General features: G+C 36.0%; 1 long non-coding RNA gene across 1 annotated transcript in view; it reads right to left on the bottom strand.

Annotated features, from left to right (window-relative positions):
• LOC115598036 overlaps nt 1-15,281 on the bottom strand; it is a 346,409-nt gene extending 331,128 nt beyond the window's left edge. Inside the window, exon 1 of the long non-coding RNA XR_003987341.1 lies at nt 15,161-15,281. This is a non-coding gene — a long non-coding RNA (uncharacterized LOC115598036). The remainder of the gene's footprint in view (nt 1-15,160) is intronic.
• Between the last annotated feature and the right edge of the window lie 6,079 nt (nt 15,282-21,360).

A 21,360-nucleotide genomic window follows, 5' to 3' on the forward strand; every position in this document is an offset into this window, starting at 1 on the left:
GTGAAAAGTATAGGAATGTAAAATTAAAGCTGTAACAAAAGTGACATAAGCTTCAGAAATCATTCCACATCATTTGTAGTTTCTTGCTTCGCTAAGTCTTACTGTTCTCCAGTTCAGTTAATCTTCTGATATGTAAAGGTCATTGTTCCATGTATTTTGAAGGTTTATACTTATGCAGGAATGTAGGAATGGTTGCGTAGGAAACTCCGAAATCAATCCCATTACGGAAGAAAAAAGAGCAGATGCCAAAACTCTTCTCTTACAAAGATAAAATGTAAATGCTCTACAGAAAGTGAAAACAGCTCCTCGGGGAATTGTTAGGAACTGGGCAAAAGAGCAATGCAAACGTTTCCTTAGTCAAGTAGAAACTTGAAGAAAGAGAACTGAGAATGCTTGTGAGAATAGCACAGCTCTGCCAGCGTGGTGAAGTAACAGAGAAAGCCCATGGCTAGTTAACTGACCCTGCCTGCTGATGTAGTCTTCATAAAAGAAAAAGGAAATAGATAAAAATCTGTAGATATAGTACTATATCCCATTTATTCCTTAAAGGATTTAGTAAATTCCCCAAGACTTCAGAAACATAAAGATAAGCTAGCTCCTCATGAAGGGCAAAGTGCTGTCAGTTTTCAAGCCAGCTTCACTAAGTTTAGCAAGGACCTTGGGGGAAACAGTGTTTAATAACATCTCTTGCTTCTCTTAAAAAAAAAAAGAGCTACCTAAAAGGGGCCCATAATTTAACTCTCTTCCTTCAGAAAACCATTCTGAAGAAAACCCTTTAAAATGAGTAAGAAAAACTGATTTACTCATCTCTTTCCCAGCTTGTTAGGTAAGATTGAATTCTCCATGCAGTAAAATTATGTTCTGGATGCACTAACTATGACTGATATTCAGGAAAAAACCTACACCAGGATGGATTAATGATCCGCCTCAATTTCTTTTGCATTTCTAAAATTTTTAATATAATTTAACAAAATATGGAAGTGTTCAGATGGAAGAGGGAAATAGAATGATAAATGTATCACAGTCTCTTTAATCCAAATATTTTCTTTAAAATAAATTCCACTTCCAGCTTCATTTACAATCTCATTTGCACAGAGTTGCCAATCCTGATTAGCCCGAATGAACTCCCTAAACATGAAGGTGAAATCTCTCCAGACAGTGATATAGCAGGAGATTAGAACACCTGCAGACATCCACTGTGCCTCAAGAGACTTTCTTTATACTTGAATTACCCTCAAATGAATACCTTCAAACATAAATGTACAAAAGAAAGGATCTCACAATCCCTGGTTACATAGAAACCTTGCATTTTAAAGACTGGAGAAATGCATGCTGTTTCAGACTAAAAGCTAAGAAACAAAGAAGTCTCTCTAGTTTTCCAAAACAATGATCGCTTAAAAAGAGAGAAAAGCATGATTTCTGCCAAAGTCTCAAGACACTTCTAATAGGATAACTAATCATGAGTGATGTTTCAGTAGGGAAGGTAAAGAAACAATTGTTCAGCCCACCAGAGGAATGCATAATTCTCTATGAAAACCCAAAGCGCAGCCATCTAAAATGCCAGTTTCTTTTAAAACAAAACATCAACAAAACAAGCAACAACAAAACACCAAAAAAAGAAACAAACCTAATGATTGTATAGATATCATATATATTATGAGACTGATCACAGATAAAACCATTGTCACGAAAGTAACAAATGCCTTAATAAAGGAGGATTTTCACACCCAGCAAATCATCACATGCTATCTATTCCTGTTGATTATGGCATTTACTTGGTCAAGTATTTACAAGTTAAAACACCATGTGTTTAATCACGGAGTCTGGCCTGTTAAAAAGCATTATGTCTTAAGACTTTATTTGATCAGAAGGCAAGCTTAGACTAGTTATTGCAACTTTGAGAAACTGCAATCAACCATTTCTCAACATCTGATAGGAAGGAAGCAGAAAGAATGCATTTTAAAATGTGTATGGTTTGTCAATGATACACAAGCAAGGCTTCAATAGTCATGATTGTTAATAATGAAGGGGTATTCCGTCTGCATAGAATGGAGTATTGCACGTCACATCTCATCCAATAAAAAGACATGTCAAACAGTTTTTAATGCATATGTTAAGACATGGTTCATAGCCAAGACGGAAACTAAGTATCTTTATGTACTGAACTTACATTGTGAATTAACTGTCTCCTTAATTAATATATTGGTTCATATAAGAAACTAGTATTTCCACATCAGATGGAAACGCTTGAGTATAAACACATAGGTATCTTATGAATTAAAACAGTTTTCTATGATTCTTTGCTTCAGTAAAGAAAGTATTTCCATCTCCCTATAGCCCCAGCTCAAATGTTTCTCATACATTTAGCAGGAATAAACCCTACACCTTAATTTAAACCCGTCTGACTTTAATGAAGCTCAAGACTTAGACCCAACTTAGTTTTAAGAGGAACTGTTCTTTTCATTAGGTGGAAGGAAGACATAGAAACACTAAAATCTAAGACGTGTTCACGCCAAACAGAAGCAAGCTGGACAATGAATGGAGAAGGGAAGACAGCTGGCAAAGGGGAAGACATGGTTGGGAAAATACTAAACTAACCAAAGATGCTCTGCCAATCTCTGAAAAGACACAATAACAATATAAAGAGATTGCTACTAAAAGTTACCTACCAAGAAAACAGTTGAAAGGAAATGTCTGAAGTAGCACAAAAAATACAGGGAAGACGGAGGAATAATATACTTGCCAGGCACAGCATTTAGATAAGAAACACTGTAGTTAAAACTGTTAATTGTACGCCTGCCATTTTATCAATTTAGAGGCTAAAGGTGCAATATATAATGGATGCTGGGCTTGGAGCCAAATCACAGCTCCTGCTGTTGAGTATTCAGTGACTGCAAGCCAATAGGGGTGCTTTTATTTTCAAAACACTGGTAGGTAAATACATTGTTTTCCAAACATCAACAGCACTCCTCCGTTACAATTTCTCCATTAAAATACCCAGTAATCCAAAAGAGTGCTAGCACTGGGTTGTATTAAGGACAGCCTGGAGCTAACAGTTAAATGCAAGGCCCAATATCAAAGAAACCGATTGAATTCTTCTGCCATAGGCTCAGGGATACGTTTGGCTGGTTGGAAAAGTGAAGAAAGCGTGGGAGGAGAACAAACATGTGTACCACACATGTTGCCAAAAATGGCACCGCTGAGAGGAGACCACCTTGAGGGCATTCGTTTCAGAGCAGGGCTCAGTGCAAGTGTCCCTGCCCAAAGCTTCCCCACATTTAAAGCCACTAAATTCACCTTCTGAAAGATTGTGCAGATTGGGAAAGAACTCATTCGCTTTACAGTGGTACATCAAAATCTCTGGCTGCTCACACCAGACGTCTGACGAAAAAAAAGACAGAAGACAGGGACTTACCAAACCTGTCTCTAATAGGAATCACCATTTATCTAAGAAAATAAGATTCCTATGAGGAACTAGATTAGATAAAGGGTTACAGAGCCATTTCCTTACAGACTTCTGCTTCAAGTCTAACACTGACCAGCAGTGACATAAAATTATTACCAATTGCTGCTGGTTCAGTTGATTACTTGAAAAGCACTGATAGCTTCAGTTTGCTCTTAGTGAGTAAGTTACTCCATCACAAAAGTCAGATCCACAATTGGAACTAATTCCAAATTAGTTCCACAATTTTTAATATTTTTTAAAGCACAGAATACACCAAGAAATGAAAAAAAAAATGTTTTTCTCCTATTAAAGGATAGTCAGCCTAACTTCATTTTAGAAACTTTCTCCCATTGCTGTCATGACAACCCACCTGCCTAGTGTGGGTTACACACAAGGTTTTTTGTTTTTTAATAGGTGCGTAAAGTCTGCATTCCTGCAGGCATGAGTGCACCTCTGAGCTCTCTGGGAGAAGGAGAGCAGCAGAAGGAGCTCTGCAGCTATGATTTCTTCATATGCCACAGGAACACCCATTGAAAAGCATCACAATGTGAGAACAAGACTCAAGTCCCCAAACTCTTTGGTATATGAGGTGAGGATTTGTCCCACTTTAGCAGATTTCCTTTAAGAACATGCTGTTTCTGTCATAAAAATGAATTTAAAAAAAAAAAATAAAATTCTCTCATTTTCAGCCTCACCTTTTAAATAAGATCACAAGCGACACTCTGACCCATAAACTAACTGCTCTTTTTGATAAAATCATACTATGGGAAAGCTAAATGAAGCATTGCCTAAAATCAACAACACAAGAGAAAAAAATAAGATCTTACTGTGTTTTTAGAGATTTTTAAGTGCCATAAATTACATCAACTTGACAAAATACATCTGGGGAATCTATATACTTGCATATTTAATTTTTTTTAAAAGGAGAAAAATCCAGATGCTCCTATTGTGTCATTTAAGTTCCACAAAGAAAGAAGACTCAGGTCTGTAGCTACAATTGAACATAAAAGTGTCTGTAGGATTCACAGACATCAGACGCGGATTTCCCGCCTCTTCTCTCTTTCATGGGGGAACCCTTTATAGAAATATTATTTTTTTCTACCATAACCGTTGCCAAGCTAACACAGTGACATTACAATTGATCAATTGTAATTTAGTTGTTTTTTTTTCACATCCCCTAGCCCAGGCTGCTAGGTAGCCTTCTCTTGCCAAAAGCAGCGGATCTAAGAAAGGACAAAGTGGTGGCTGTGCCATGCAAGAGCTAACTTAACTCAGAAGCATGGGCTAGTGCAGACAGGAATCACAATGGAAGGATTTTAGCCATAAGCTCTGTAACAATTTTAAACTAAATAAGATTTTGCTGTAGTCGTTCGGGGGGTGGGAGGGAAGTTTGATTGGTCTTGGTTAGTTTTTCTTTTGTTATCTGGAGGAAAACACCAGTCTTGGCTAAAACTAGTTTTTTATGTCAAACACAATCTCCATTTATATAGTCCCTAAAAGCAAGACAGGTAATAAATATTCTTTAACACAAAATCACAACAAGAGGGGAGTTTTTATGCCCTTCACAACCCATGCAAAAATCAGAGATCTTGGTAGTGATGTGGAGGCAGTTTTATTGTTAAATTGTGGCCAATCATTGAAAAGCAAAACTCATTTTCTGAAGTTATCTTTCATTACCAAGAGTAAGAGCCTGATTTAAAATTACATTTTGTGTCTTTGTTTATGTTCAGCTCTCTAAACTGAAAGAAATCCAACAATATTCATGGCTCCCCAGTCAATTTTGCGTTAACATCACTTTCAGCTTTACATGAATAGGGCTGTATTGTAACAAATTAATTTTAAATGAACAGTCTGCCCTGGAAATGTTTCTGCTCCATTTTGTGAAAAAAAGTTGTTTTAAACAAGATTACACCTCTGACAGGATTACACCTGACACAAATGCAATCTTTTACTTGAATGAATTGTGATTTTCAAAACTACAGGTTTTCAAAGTGTATTTTATAACATATTTGCTACCCATACTAACTCTCAGTGTCTTGGGATTTTTTTTCTCTCTCTGCTTCACATATAACGTGTGCAGAGTTTCCCCAGTTCTACTGAAGAATTAAAAATTAATAATGTAGCTGTTAAAACAAAAAGCTTCAATGAGAAACTGTTTCCTCCTTTGTGTTCATGGGAACTTTAAATAGTTTGCAGCCTTGATGGCCTGTTGTTTACAGCCTATGCATGCTACACGATATTAAACAATATTCTTACTGTATTCTTACTTTCTCAAAACCAGCCCACATGTTTTCATCCTAATGCAAACACTGTATAAAAGCTTGGTAAGAAAGTTGAAAAAAAAAAAAAAAAAAAAAAAAAGATCCAGACAGATATACATATAATTAGATATCAAAGCAGCTATTTTTAGTGCTGCAAAACATTTCTCATTTATGAATTTATTTCTTTATTTATAAACTTGGAAAAGCATTGGAAAGCTACCAACTACTTAACATTGAAAACTAAATAGGAAGCATACTTAAAAGTGTGCAATGCTGTATCAAACACATTCTTCTTTGTCACGTTGAATCATTAAAATTGCTGGATGTTTCTCTCTCCATCTCTCTGTACATGAATTCGCTGAGTTCAGAATTCAGTAGAATTCAGACAACTGTGTCTGAAGTTAAAGGGATTTTAGAATAACTCACTTTCTCATGAAGCCAGAAGAGAGGTTTGTAGCATGACAAATAGCTAAGGAAGACTATGCAAGAAGATGTAATTCAAAGCAGGTGACAGTTGTTTAATTAACACTTTCTTCGTGCTTCTTACTGTGTAAATTATTTTATACAAATTACACTCACCTACATACCAGCATGTGGGCAGAAACCATCATTAAAAAATTTACACTGGCAGCACTGTATCTTGCATTAATACAGTTTCCTCCTAAACCTGGTCCTAGAACTATTATCAGTTACTCTGAGTATCTCTGGGTCTTTTCCTTACATTTGTTTTGTTTGTTAATATTAAAAAACATTCAGAAAGGTGTAAAGCCCAGATCAGAGTGAGTGCTGCATCCTTTAAATGACCTATTTCAAAGTTACTTTGCATTCCCAACTTCAGATCTAATCCAGCAAACTAGGAGTTCTGTGCTGCAACCACTAAAAACTAATACTTCTTCTCAGACTATTCAGAAAACGTCCAAAAATCAATGTCATACAGAACCTAATTTTCCTTCTCAGCTAATTAACCTAAAAGATACTGCCATCAATCCAGAAACTACTAAGTGGGAGAACATTTGCAAGTCACACAATGGTGTAAATAATCTAATAATCTTCACATATAGATTAGTAGATGTATAGTTACAGCTATATAGTAATTTTTTTTTAGTAGGACAGTACAAGATCACTGATGATACCTTAAGAATCTTCTTAAATATCCACAAAAACTCAGGAATACAAAACAAGGAAAGAATATGAGAAGAATGAAAAAAGAAAAAATAAAACCTAAGGAATCTTCTTCATCTTGTACAAAATATTTCAAATGAAACTCAAAAACATGAAAATCTGAGAGTGAAAACAACAGTAAAAAAAAAAAAAAGGGAATGCTACCAGATATCTAAATAAACAGGGAACTAATTTCTCACAGATTTCTAGTGCCTAAAAAAAAAAAAACAGCAGAAAAAATCCATGCAATTTTGTCCCCATTCTTGAAGGTAAAATGTTCTGAATGATGGTATCCTTTCATCAGTAAAGAAACAGAATCTTCTGCATATAAAATAATATCAATTTTATTTTTTTTTACTATTTGGCAATTAAACATCATTTATGTCCTGCTTTGGAATGTTATTTCACAAAAAAACCCCATGGTTTGGTCTGGCACTTAGTTTATGCGAATCAGCCTCAAGATTCCTCTGGTGCATTTAACAAAGCTCTATTAAAAGTCTTTTTACACAAACTTGTCATCTTATCCACTGTAGGCTGGTGTAGAGGAATTAGATTGCGGGTAAAAAACTCCTTTTGAAACAATCCCACTTTTCATCTTTAGGATTCTTCCAAAGTGTATTTAGGAAAAATAAAAATACAATTAGCAGCTTTAAACCTCAAGTAAACAGCGATATTTGTGGAGGAGTGAAGGATAAAAAAAAAACAAAACACAGCACCTTTCCTGTCAATACTATTCCTTTTTCTTTTTCAGAATACTAGAATGAAAATAGTTACATCCTTATTTGTAACCCTCGATCTTGTTATTTCCATTTGCAAATAATTTGTCATATATTTGGCTGAGGAATACGCATATTCAGCACAAAAAGGAATCCTCTACTTTGCTTGCATGAAAGAAAATTAGGCTGTCCTGTTTCTAAAACGTTCCAGCTACAATAATATAATTATTATTAATCTGAAGAAATTATATGAAGTTAATGACCTCCAGGAGCCTACAATTTTAAACCTTTTTCCTACCCTGGGGAGATGGAGGATCAGCAGTTAGTGTTCCAATTTGAGCCCCAAGCCTGTGCCAACATATTTTATAAGCTAAATCCAGGTTTGGGAGACGGGCTGTGTATTTTTCAGAGGCTAAACCAGCATAAATCACAAAGTGCCAACACACTATGAGGTTAATGTTGTGTTTTACTACAGTAAGCAATTCCTATCACCATTTAAAATGAGACAAGCAAAGTTCAGGCAGACAAAATCTCATGCATCCAAGATTAATATTTCAAGTACTGAGTGTAGGCTTTGGCTACTGAGAGAAAGTATTGGAGTGGGAGCAGCAGCAACCGCTGCAGTTAGAGGAGCATAAACAGCTCCATTATAGCCCATTACAGTCCCTTCTCCCTGTCAGCTGACTGTAGCAACCAGAATTTGGTTTATTTTTCTGCTCTATGCATTAAACTATAATTACTATTATTATTATCATTATTATTAAAAGGACCAACTATATTCAGATATGGAGGAAATAACATACACTAGCCTTAAGGAACCCAACACCCTGCGCCACAGCCAACTGGGGAATGACTATGAGCCACCAGTGTGACAGGGCACATTCTAGTGCCAATCATTTTTCACCAAATTAAGAGGCATTTTAAATAGCACCTTACACATAAATTAACCATTGGGAAAGTCTTTACACCTTGTAACTTAGTCCCTGGTTCATCAGGGTGAATGCCATCATCTAGAGGGTGAATGCCAGCATGTTGGACACTGAAACTAGGGAACTGTGATAACTCAAAAAGCTTGGGTTTCTGTGACAACACTGCAAGATCAGTCCTGTAATTCCTTGTAATAACACCATGAATTAGCTCTCTGCCGAAATAGTAGTTGTCCAGAATTACAGAAAAGCAGACAGAGAGGGAAATTCATGGCATCAAGTTTCTACCGCCTGCCGCTGTATTAGCACACGTTATGAGTCAACGGTGGACCCATTCACTGAGGAAATGGTTCAGACTTCCTCTCAGTGTAGTCTGTGCTATCTCCTGCCCCGGAGTTCAGTGCTCAAGGAACAGGTTGTAGCAAGAACAAGCAATGTCCAGAAGATTTAGATTGAACAGTAAAGATCAATAGTGAAACATTTCCTTTAGCCACAATGCATACATTTGTTAACTGAACAATTTGATGCCAAAACAGGGTTTGTAGCAGCATTCATCATAAGTTAACCTCACCATGACACTAACAGAATGGTGACAAATGCATGCTCCAGTCCATTCACAAATTAAATTTTAAAGGATCTATCAATTTAAAAAATGTATATGAGCTCAGATCAAATCCAAGGACAAAGACCAAAAGCTCTTCTGATGGAAGATTCTTGCTGATTCATTACCACACGTTTCAACTGGTAGCTACAGGTCTCGTCCTTCTTCTACCCAAACCGATGACAGACCCTGAGCAGGCTTGGAAGAGAAGATGTTTGAACTTGTTTAGTTAAAGTTGACAAATGCTTTCTCCATCATTGCCTACGAGTCCTAACTTTTCCTTTTGTATGTGTATGTGGAGGGGGTGTACAGAAGGGAGAGACAAGCCATAAAGCTTTACAATATACCATAAACCCTCTCTAAATTCTAAACAGGTTTTAAAACCAAAGATCTAATCATTAGTCATTTCCCTTACAACACATTTACAGCATATGCAAGGTATGCTATTGGTAATGGTGAATATAGCAGGTCATTAGGATGACTTAAGCCAATTAGGCCAAATTATAACACAGTAAAGACATCACCACATATATTTTCAAAATGGTCACAAAATACATAAACTGAGCTTCTAAAAAAACTACTTTGGAACCTATACACAACTCACAAGAAAAGCACATAAATACATAATAAGTAATTTTGTTAACTATAAAAAATATTGTGCCAGAGAAATCCAAACAACAAAAATATCTCTCAAGAACAAGGGCTCTTAAACCTTTGATTAATATTAACTTGCTTTGCTTTATTTTAATTTTAGTTTTAAATTCTCAAACAATGATAAATTTTTACGGAATTCAGAAAAGGGACAGCAAGCATCTGCAACTCAGCACTGTTTCAGGAAATATCTATCTAGAGCTTTTTCTCACAGAATCTTTTTTTAGAGTAGGCGTCACGCAGTTTGGGCACAATGCTGGCAGTAACGTTATGCTCATCAGCTAAGACAAAGAGTATAAAGGCAACCCTCCTGGAAAATAATCCTAACATAACCAAAGCTTCAACTGTGCCACCCTATGCTTCTCAGCCCCCCTTTTCAACTGAAATTTCATAAAACTTCAGTCTAGTTACATATTTGACAGAACACTTACTTTCACTTAAATATTTAACAACTGTGGGAAAAGACCAAGGACCTTAATCAACTGGGAGTTAATAGTCAAGTTAGTTTTCTCAAGTAATCCTCTCCTATCCACATATTGCTCACTTTTAATGCCTATTTTTCACTTTCCAGACTTATTTTCCAATTCCCAGAAGAAATCCAGAGGTAGCAAACTGAACAATTATGCAAACGTAACGTTCTCCTGCACATCAGAACCTTGCACAAGAAAGTATTTCTCTTTATTTCTCGTTATTTCTTTATTTCTCTTTTCTCTCTCTTTTTTTTTTTTAATATTTCTCAGAAATTTGGAAACAATTTGAAAGAAAATTTACATATTATTACATCAATCAAGGTTTTAAAAGTAAGTAAACAAATCTCCATGTGGAATCCTGGATATTCAGATAATATGCTTGAATATTATGCATCATTTTTTTCCAATTGATCTGTTTTGGAGTACTGGAGTAGAGTTCTAGAGTTTTGTCACTGCATAATCAACCTTTTAATTACAACTGTGTGAGCAATCACCAAGCAAATAGAGAGAGATCTAAAATCACTACCCTCACAGCCTTACTTTAAAATAATACCCTCCCAATATCAATGTTTCAAATACAGAAAAAATTGTCTATATAACAGAAGCTCCCTTTTTAATCTCTATTTTTTAATCTCCATTTTTAAATCTGATTAAACAAATCTAAAGATTGAATCTTCCTACTGTGTTTAATACTAGCACTCCTCCTAACTACTTATTTCACAGCAGGAATTGTCTTTGAGAGCACATTCACATTATTGCTCCAGACTGATCTACACAACGAGTTTGGACCAGAAGACTATTCTACATGTGGAATTTCCTTAAGGACAATGCTTTAAGTACTAAAAATATCGAGGAAACAGAAAAAAATATTCTCAGTATTATTGCTTTATTAACAACATAAAACAATGTACTAGAAACTGCCTAGAAGTTCCAGCACAGTACATCCACAGAAAAAGTCCACATGCCAGATTTACTTTACCAATGGTTGGGTCTATCCCATATTAGAAACTGCATGATTTTATTTTCCCAGGTGCAGGAGTTATTATGAAGTATTTAAAAAATAAAAATAAATAAAAATAATTATTCCTAGGCATACTAACAATAGAAAAAGGTTAGTTTGAGGGTCCTTTTCTTCCATGGTCAGGGTACCAATTACCTGTGTTGGGTGCTTTCACCATTTCTTCAATTGGTTTTAAGCCTGCTAAATCCCTTGCAGAACAGAACTGTTTTTTCTAATGTGTTCTGACAGGATCTCTTTTTATAGTGAACCTCTGCAAGCAGAGAACAAGCCACAAAGCTGTTATGGACCCTTGGTTCCATCCATAAACACAATTTACATTCAGACCATTTTCTGCCAGAAGAGCCAACTGAGACTATTAATCAAATGAGAAGGAAAACAAGCATTTGTAGAGCTTTAAACAGATACTGATCATCTGTTATTTAAAGCATGACGGTATCAGAGTACTGCTCAATGTTTAAAGACGAGTTGTACAATATTTAGAATGAACCTTTCTTTAAAAGGAACAACAATATGAAGTACAGAAGTTAAGTTATTGATGATTGGTCTGGGAGAGCATTAAAGGTAAATATCTTGGAGCAAAAAGAACTGCCTTTTTCAGCCCTCCAAAGCACTATGAAAACTTGAGTGCTTGCATAAGTATTTGATGAAAAACAATATATTACATCAGCCAAATTATGTATTCAGCAAACAATTTGGTTGTCATTGGGGGCTGGAGGTGTGCTTGTGCAGGCTTTTGCAAGACAGAAGGCAGATGGTGATTATACTGACTTATGTAAAACTGAGTATTATATTGACTGATAATTAGAAAACTCAATTTTATTTCACTTCTATTTTCATACAGACTAATTTTTTGGTATTAAAAAATATGTATTCAAGTCCATAAAGCATCTCTGGCCAATAGACATATTCATCTTGGTCTGTTCACACTACTAGGATAAAAAGAGAAGGAAAAACTTGAACCCTTATTTTATGTATTCTTGCCTTGAACATTTACTGTTACTTATGTATTTCACAAACTGATCTCTGACTCAGATGAGAGCAAATCACAGAAAGCTAGCCTATACCTTCAATCTTTCCATTTTTTCAGTCAGACAATATTTTTTGTTTGTGAAGAAATTAATTATCCAAGCCATTCGTATTTAACCTAATAAAGTATTCAATAAAAATGCTACAGATCATAAATGAGACTCCCAGAGTGTTTTTTCTTTACCAGCTACCAACTCCCTAAAAAAGCATACTTCCCCTTGAAATGCTATGTTTAGTTCCCACATCCTCCAAATTGTCTTTAAAACAAAGCAATATGGTTCGTGATCTTTGAATACTAAATCTTCTAAAACATGGAGTTCTCAGCTAAAACCCAATTCCTAGACATACAGAACACTTGCCGACTGCTCCATCCCAGAGGAGCTTTGCTGATTTTAGCAAACTGCTTCTGAGTAAAGCATTTCAAGATAACAAAATCCCAGGGGTAGCAAATATGATTGTAACATTTTACAATTCTCTTAAATAACAACAACAACAAAAAAACCCAAACCAAACCAAAACAAAAAAACAAACAAAAAAATCAAACCACCAAGCAATTCACCATGCTAGGAAATACCTTGAACATTTACAACCATTATGAATCCAACTACAATCATGAGAAGAGAAGAGACAACAAAATACTCATTGCACTACTCAAACTGTTAATGGGTTCTTATAATAGGTCTCCTATATACAAATAGATAAGCGAAAAGCAAACTCATTGTGAAAGCTGGCAGTTATCCAGTCACCTATAACCTTCAACAAATTGCAGACACACAAAATTGCATCACAGTGCATCTGGATGGGAAAGTCCGACCTCCTGTCATGTTGCTGCTCTCATCACAAAAATCAGATGTAAAATAGTTTCCATTGTTAAACTGTCATACTATTATGACAAAGTGACACGGAGTGCCAAAAGCTATGCAGTGGATCTATAGCTCTCTAAATTAGGAAAACAGCTTTGATTGTTTGATCACTTTCAGATGAATGGCCTACAGGGTACAGTAATTTAATGAGCCTGCAACCAAAAGCTTCTAAAGGAAAAAGTAAAAGAAAACAAGAGTTGGTGAACAGAAATGTGTTTCAAGGAAAAATCTAAGAAAACAGGAGTATCTAATGCTCAGCCTCTGCACGCAAACTGCACATTTCTCTCCCTGTCAGTCATCCTTTCAGTTTCTCATGTTGATGCATGATCAAATACAAATAGACATGTCTTTGATGCAATTTCAATTTCTAAGAATATCGATTAAGCAGAGTATTGACTTTTTTCCTTGTGTCTGGTTACAGACTTTATTTCCAACTACAAGCGATCATGGGTTTTCTCACTGTTTTGCATATTATTCCTACATAAAGAACACAAACAAGTTTACCTGTTGTCTTCAAACAGGATCTTGTCCTACATACCTTACTTAAACAAGACCCATTAAGATGCCACAAAATTTAAAGGGAGGCAAAGCCTCAGAAATTACCTTTTCTGTTTGTAAAACAGTTCAGTGCTCCTTGCTTTGATACTTTGCATTTAACTTCACTCGCGATAACACGTGGTAGGAATTATGCACCTATAGATGTACATACAGCTCTTCTGTCCCTCCTAAGATTTTTTTATTTTTCTTTTTAATAGGAAGAATTAAACATCAAAAATCCTCAGCCAAGTAAATTAGACTGTGTTATCCAACACTCCTGTCTGTGTTACAGGAATCTGGTGAAGACTTTGGCCATATGCAATCCTAACATAACTACCACATTGAATCTTTCTGAACAATTTCCCTGAACTCTAGTCAAATTAACCTTTCATAAATAATCATTAACATGTGGCAAAATTATGTATAAAATACAGCAAAGTTTTCCTGTATTATTACTGTCAGGGAAAAAAATGGTAGCTCTTGTTATCATAGAATGTGCCAACAAATGACGGGGAACTCAATTTTCTCCTTTACTAAGACATTAAGGACTTCAGAAACTAAAACAGAAGATTGCTACTGCAGTAAGCATTTTTTAAATGAAAAAAATGTATAAAAATTAAGAGAGCAATTCTAAATATTTTTGAATGAACCATGTTCTTATGCAAAGCGTATATAAAAAAAAGAAAGTTTGAATTCTGGTCATATGCTGTTTGTAATGCTTTCTTGTATGATCATAAATTCATAAACTATTCTCTAAGATCCTAATTTGTACAGATTTACTACTTTTTATTCTGACATAGTAGACTGGCCAACCAACATGTTGTCAGTATGCTAGTTTCTTCCACAACAACCTCAACATCTACACAACAAGGTCAAACAGCCACCTTCCTATTTTAAAGAAGATGAGAATTTTGATAATTCCACTTCCAAATTGCAAAAACATTCCAGCACTGAGCTGCACTCTGTTGAAAGCTGAAGTATGACAGATGCCTTCACAGTAATTGCCAATCAGCCTCTATGTAGCAGCTGAAAACACAATGCATCACTTTGATCTCCTCAGCTCTCAAAGTATTCACAATCAAGGAATCTGCATAAAAATATGAAATATGCAACATTTCCAAAAACTGTCTCTGTGGATCTTAAATATGATAATGTATATTTTGTTCATACTTCATAAAGCATTTCCAATCCTTTATTATGCATATGAAAGGATATGTTTTAGCTTGCAAAAAGTAAACATGGAAGATGCTTTATATTCTGGAAACATGTAGGTTTTCACTGGCTAACATAGGTGAAAAAATCATTTAGAAAAGCCTGAACTGCTTTGAGGGAAAGACATCATTATAGAACATGCTTAATTAAGTCCCACTGCTAATTTTGTAAAATGAATACCTTGTTGAATTAGACTTCAGAGAAATGAAGCACGAGTTCCAGCTCCACACGCTAAAACAAAAAGAAAAGCCTTAGAAAAGGCCAACTTACATTTTGCAGGTAGTTCATATCCACACGTGATTTTTGCTTGTCCAGTCTCACAGCCACTCAGGTTGCGACATTCAGCAACTAAGCAGGGCCCAGCAGCTCTGTGTATGCAGCCATCCACTACAACACCAAACACAGAAACTTTTCTTTATTAAAAGCCAGTCTTTATCTTCAAACAAATGTACCATCACAGACATTTACTGCTCATTTTTGCATTCACAGTGCAGATCTACTGATCTGTAGGTAGATATCCCAACACGTACAATCAGTTTTGTCTGCCAGAATTTGTCAATAAGTTTACCAAAAACGTAGTATTTAGTCAGCTTCTGATAACTGAAAACAAGTAGAAAAGCTAAAGTAGAATTAAAACTTCAATATTAGAAAAGGGTCTTATTCAAGGTTCTAGGCTATGGCCAGTACAAATAACAAAAACAAGTTTGATCCCCAGCTAAATGCCAAACTCTTTTACTATGTGCCTTTGATATTTCTAGAATTATGTAGACCATTTAGTGTCACCATCCTGTGTTACAGAAAAATTCCAAGAAATAATGCATATGGATTTGAAATTTAAAAAAAAAAAAAGTTTTGACCTTTTTGCTTTTTTACATTTCTTAATTCTGCATTATTCATGCAATACTTTGGAGTTAATTAAATAATAATTACTAAATGTTGCACTTGCAGCTAAGTATGCACAAAAATTAGTGGAGTGCATAGATCTTATTACCCTGAGGAGCTAGGAAAAGAATAGTAGCAGCAGCAAAGAATTTTTAAAAAGGCTGCTGGCACAGCATTTCTGCCCTCTCAACATTCAATCAAAGAAATAATTTACTATAATTATGGCAAAGAGTTTAAGGAAAAGGAAACAAAAAATTAAGGGAAATACTGCATACGTTAACATTAACTACAATAAGGCCCTAAAGTCAGCAGGAATGATGAAGTCCAACAATGAGAAATACTCATCATATAGACTGCAACATCAATTAAAAAAAAAAAAAAAAAGGTAAAATAAGCTAATATATAAAGGCTAAATACAGTACAGAGACAAGAAAGGGAGATCCTGTATGCTTATCACGGGAGAGGTTGTTTCAGATTTAACAAGTTCAAAGTTATAGCAGCTCCCGACAGCATTTCTGAAGCTATTAAATCACCAGAGGTTTGAACAGCCAAGTGGAGATGGGTTTTCCAAAGCTGCACGTAAGCTGATCGTAGGATAACCTCTGCAGCTGTCTGTGTGTGGGCAACACGAGGCTTGTGCACTCAGCATACTTGGAGACCATTCACTGCCCACTGGGATGCAGGAAGAGCAGGTAACACCCCCACCCTGAGAGGTTTTTTGAAACTGGGATGGAAACAATCAGTGACTGGCCCTTCTGCATTAAGGGCACCACTGTTTTTGCAAGGCGGTAGGTATTTCCCTGACACCACGTACCCACAAGCTGAGAGGCAGATAACACCTTTATCTGAATAAAGCTGCCTTCTACCAAGTGTTAAAAACTAACTTGCATTTATTGGGCTGTTCAGATGACACAGTAAAATTGGCTAAGCAGTTCCTTGCAATACTCTATGCTCGTCCAGAACCCTGTGCCACTGATTTTTAAAATGTCATTTTGCAATACTTTATACTAGACAGCTAATTACGGAACCATGTGATGCTAAACTTTCAATGAATTTTTTTTAAATTTTGATTTTGAAAATAATGCAGATGCCAAGCCATGAGTCATAAGCTTTCTGTGCACTCTTTACGCTGCCAGGATGCTAAATCTTCTTACTCTACCTTAGCTGAACTTCTGCTTTTAGCTTACCCAAAATCTCTGCTCAAACAGACTCCAAGATGCTAATGCAGGAGTAATATTTTTTAACCTCGAGGGGAAAAATGAATGCATGAAATCTATCCTGTGCTCATAATATCCGATTTAATTATTTTAGCTTAATTACTAAATGCTTTTCCAAACCAAGCAGGATAAGTGAATCAGTATGCGTTGAAACCTCAAGTATATTTTTATAAGCACCACCACCACAGTCTTTACCAGCATTAGTATTTCCTGAGACATTAACATAAAAACAGCTCTGATACTGATGAGTAGCAATTCCTGCACAGTTCCTCACAGGGAAAGAAGTCCTTCACCTCAGGAGTACTGGGACAAGGGCTCAAGTCCATGCAATTATTCCCTTGGCGGTGGATTAATCATTTCCATCCCTGAGCTCCTAACAAGCAGGCTCTCTCCCTTGAGCAGTGTCTGAACAATGATTTGTTCAGCTACCCTCTCAACCAAATCATCTGTATAAATCAACCTCTTTCCCCCCCGACTTCATTAATTTTAACCCAAGTCCAGCTTGGAGCACACCCAAACAACAGAACCCACTCAAAGGATTCACTGCCTCTGGCGGGGCAGGAGAAAAAATGGATTTATCATTGCTTCTAAATATGTAATGTATTAGCACACCTGATTAATTAACAAATCACGTGGCAGATCAGCTGTGACAGCCAGCACATAGGCAGTCCCAGCTCCCCATCTGTAAACCATCCCATGACAGAAGAAATATGCTTCTAATGCCCATACAGCTACCATAAAGATGGTTTGTCACTAACTTCCTGAAGCTGGTTCCACGTAGGTCCATGTCCAGTCTTTATAATTGCAGCAGTCTCCAGAAAGATTAGGACACAATGAAAAGAAAATTAAATTCTTAACAGAGGAAAATCAATTCTATCATAACCAATCTTGACATATGGCAAGGAAAATGGAAGACATCTGCCAAAACCTAACAAGTAGATGTGTGTACTTAACTTACAAAGGTGGTATAATAGAAAATGATTGAATACTCCAGACAAGCATAGATGGAAACACAGCCATTAGCATTTGATATACGTCAGAGCCTGCTGACATAGAAGAATGAAGGACAGGGAACAACCACCAACAAACCCCCCTAAAAATCTAAAAAACCAAACCATCTACAATTTTCTGAATAACATTTTCTTTCTACTATACTTTATTAAATTCTTGTGCAGAGAGATCACCTCTGATCTATATATGCACTTATTTTTTAATATAACTCAATAAATCATGCAACACACATTCTATGTTTCCAATAATATAAACAATCTATAACACAAGTTTGATAGTTCTTAAAGCAAAACTTCAAGCAGCAAAATAGCTTGCCAAATATGAGCACCCCGCATAAAAACTGGCAAAGGTACAGTAGATTATTAAACCAAAATGTGGTACTTCAGGCTCTGCTAAAACATATCTTAGCTGTATTAATTAAAAACAAAAACCACAACCAAATTTGGGATGGGAATGCACAGAACATTTATGTGAGATACTTTGTTTCCTGGAAGCAAGCACTGCCTAGTAATGGAAGTGTAGACAGAAGTAAGCATTGTAAACTTGGAAACTCTGTGGAAATTACAGATAAGGGCAACAACCTCAGGAGGTAAAAATGATGGCCAAAGATACATTGTTATTGTGTAGTGAGGAGGAAGAGATTTACATGATAATAATGGCATGCTGCCAAATTACTTTTAAGGAAAGTGAAGAATTTTTGATATATTGTTTTCAGATATTTTATCTGTATCATCAGCTTGATATATAGATGCTCATTTGCATTTTTCAAACAGATTTGGAAAACATTAAATCATATCCTACTGTTCCTTCCCTGGAATTTCTTTGTGCAAAAAACCTGAAAAAGCTTTGTGCTTAAAAAGCCAGGCACTTACGATTAAATATGACTTGCATCATGTGATAGTGATAAGGAATTCTGTATATTCACTGTTTTTTAGAACCACTGAAAAACATCATTCTTCAAATGTCATTTGAAGCTATCACTCTGCTTCACAGCAAGCCGTTTTTTCTACAGGCCGCCTTTCTGTCCAGGCTTATGAAAATCATAAATATATTTTGGGCCATTTATATACACAAGTGACCCACGATTTCACAGCTACAGGAAAGATGTGGGGAAATCCCGCAGCCAACACTATCAGTCATAGCTGACAAGAAATCCCATCTCCAGTCTGCATGAGGATTGATCAGCATTGCTAAGTACTGGTAGCGGTTGGAGGTACTAAAGACAGGGCTGCTAAATGTCCTTATTGATACTGTGCTTCTTGATACGAGTTTCATGCTTATGAACCGAGCTATTTCTCAGGATTTTGACAGCATAAATGAGTCCTGTGCAGGGCCACCAGCAAGCTGGCCAGTAACCAGAGGTTGGTCTCTCCTCTTTTCTGCATTCCCTTCCCAACTAGCAGGCTGCCAGGCTGCCTAATGCTCCCTGCCATCTACCTAGTGGTGAAATAAATGGTTTGGGAAAGCATCCAGCACTCGTGCCTTCAGGTGACTGCAAGGGCTTAACCAGGTCGACTTGGCTTGGGAAATGGGATTCCATTATTCACTGCACTGTCACATGTTGAGACCCGACACAAAGAGGATCTCTCTATTTACTGTTTCAAGCACGTGAAAGGGGCTCCTTAGTTTTGAAGACCTGTGTACGGGAGCAATATTCTGAGGACCTGTTCTGCAGAACAGGTCAATGAGCTTGAGATTTAGCTGTATAGTTCAAGTCGCTCATGCTTGCATAAAGCTATCAAAAGTACTACTCCAACACTTTTTTCATTAAAAAAAAATATTAGCAATCTCACTGCATGCATACTTAAGTTTTAGGAGCCACTAGGGACAGCACTTTGTTCTCCCAACAATTCAGCAGAAGCCATTAATGAAGAAAAACTCTTTTCAAAGCCAATGGCATTGGCTGCACAAAGAAGTCACCTGAAAATAATTGCTTAATCTACAAGGGCAAAACTAAGTATCAAAATAAAACTCCTAGACAAAATGAGTCTACTGAAAACAATGCGCTAAACAAAAATACAAAAACATTTGACAACATTCTTCTGCACTGCACACTAAAGGATACTAAAAGGTTAAATCTTCTCTTTTAATTTATTGCAAACCAACCATGCTTGTTCACTGGAATTAAAGGGTTAAACTTTTCTAGTAAAAACTAGCTAATTTACTGGTGTACAATATAGAATAAATCTATTTCTTATAGAAAATCTCTTAAAATTGCAAATGAAGCAAAAGCGAAGGAAACACAAAATTAAGGGTATCATGGGATGCTGCTTAAAAAAAATAACCTCAGCAAAACCAGTCTTGCAGTACAGATGGTAATAAAAAAGGGTAAGGTCATCAAACACCACAGCAAAATAATACAAATTTCCCCAGGAATAATAAGGGCCAAAATTCATTTGTGACTTTGTGTGTGAGTGTGGATAAATTAAAGTTACAATGTAAATAACAGCAGCAGATTTATCACGTTATATTTCAGCAGCCTAGATAATTTTTTTTTATAATAATGATATTTTCCAGTTTTTAATTTCCCATTTTCACTAGGATAATCAGGAGATTTACTTATTTCAAATAGCTAACTGTGCATTCTTTATCTATGAAACAGTGCTTTTCTTTCACATGGCAAATGTCAGGAGTGAATAAAAACAGAAAAATGTCATTATAAAAGATACATTGGAAGGGACACACAAAAGGAAGCCGTTCTGCCCAGACTGTAACACACTTCTGACACACATCCCCTCAGTCCCTCAAAAGCATTCAAAAATGCCCATTGCAAGGATGTGTGTGGAGACCAGAATTAAAAAAAACAAAACTGAGAAAAACAATAAACCCTCAACCAAACAAAATACAACAAACACCCTAAAAAAAAGAAGCCAACAACCAAAACCAAACCAACCAAACAAAAACACCCCAAAAAAAACAAAACAGAAGAGCCAAATGTCGACCAAAAGTAACCTCATTCTGTAAAACTGGTCAAGTACCTTTAGGAAGTTCATTGGAATTAAGTGCTGCTAACGTTACAACTACACTTCTGAGACTCATGTCAAGGGGAAATAAATCCTGCCCAGCAGAAGACAACAGCTGCTGGCCTAATGAACAAAGGTGGGGATTTAAAAAGATTGCAACACAGATGCCAGTCAGCCACCACTGCTAGAAATGGCAGCTTATATTATGCAGACGGCTTCTGCCATAGAGAGGTTTAATGAACTGAAGATTTTTAATCAATACAGTGGTTTATAGACCTCCAACATAATTAATTTTAAATACTCAGCATTTATACAGTACTTTCTGGCCAAGTTCTCAAGGAGTTTAAAAGCATGATCTGATTTAGCCTTAAAATTCTCCAATAAAAGGAAAAAAAAA

This window comes from Calypte anna, chromosome 3, assembly GCF_003957555.1.
Source record: "Calypte anna isolate BGI_N300 chromosome 3, bCalAnn1_v1.p, whole genome shotgun sequence".
NCBI classification, from domain to species: Eukaryota; Metazoa; Chordata; class Aves; order Apodiformes; family Trochilidae; genus Calypte; species Calypte anna.